General features: G+C 53.8%; 1 protein-coding gene across 1 annotated transcript in view; it reads right to left on the reverse strand.

Annotated features, from left to right (window-relative positions):
* The window catches only part of KLRG2 (killer cell lectin like receptor G2), a 16,790-nt gene that overhangs the window by 9,430 nt on the left and 6,254 nt on the right, over positions 1 to 1,106 (reverse strand). The gene's annotated exons all lie outside the window — the stretch shown is intronic.

Here is a 1,106-nt window from a genome sequence, read left to right on the forward strand (position 1 = left end):
GGGGGGGGGGGGACAACCAGGAGACACAGCTTAGGAGACGGCCCCAACTCAGGTCCATGCTGACTCCTATGCCATCATCACGCCCACCTCATCACCCACCCTCAGGCCCAAGACACCAGGATAAACCACTCAATTTGGGTCCAAACCTCATACCTCGGAGAAAACTGCTAGAAGATATTCCACTTCTTAAATAACTAGAAGACGTAAGATTCTCTTCAGGAAAGAAAGCGGCTCAGAACCATTTATTGAGCATCCGATGCGCATTAGACGTAGGGCACAAATAGCACCAAGGATGGGGCAAGGGCCCTGCACTCAGGGAGCTAACGGGACAGGCAAAGGTAGCAGGAGATCAAACTCCACACAAGAGAGGAACGAAGGCTAGATTCGGAGTTCGACAGACCCCCAAATTCAAGTTCGAGTCCTGACTCTATGGGCCCCTCAAGTGTTCTTGGTGGTTTTCATTTTAACATTGGGATCACACCTGCCTCTTCTCTCTCTCCAGGTCACTGGAGGCCACTAATGAAGCTTCACACAGAGAGTGCCTTCTGGGCTGCAGAGCACTAGACAGGTGTGAGTTGTCAGCCACCCAAGGACCTAGGGGACCAGATGGCTGGAATGAGGCTGTGGAGGGGAAAGGAAGACAGGAGGACATTCCAGGTGGGAGGAAGGGTGCAAAGGCTCAGAGACAGAACATGTTCAGGGACTTCCCTGGCAGTCCCGAGGTTAGGACTCTGTGCTTCCACTGCTGGGGGCCCAGGTTCGATCCTGGTCGGGGAACCAAGATCCTGCAAGCTGTGCTGCATGCCCAGAAAGAAAAAAAAAAGAGCCACGTCCCGCCCTGTAGATGGACCGACCAGGGATCCCGCCCTGTAGATGGAGCGACCAGGGAAGTCAGGGGGGAACCTGAGGAGTGGAACACTGTAAACGCTTAATCACGGCCAGGATTATAAGCAGCTTTCCGCCTGGAAAGACACACCCGTCTGAAGTAACTGAGCACTCAGAATTTGACCTCTGCCACGACTCAGGCGTGAAATCAATCAGAGCAAACACCTTGCTGCAAGGGGCCCAGGACCCACCCAAATCTTGGGGATGAGGGTCAGGAATGC

This window comes from Lipotes vexillifer, unplaced genomic scaffold (assembly GCF_000442215.2).
Source record: "Lipotes vexillifer unplaced genomic scaffold, Lipotes_vexillifer_v1.1 scaffold71, whole genome shotgun sequence".
Lineage (NCBI taxonomy): Eukaryota > Metazoa > Chordata > Mammalia > Artiodactyla > Lipotidae > Lipotes > Lipotes vexillifer.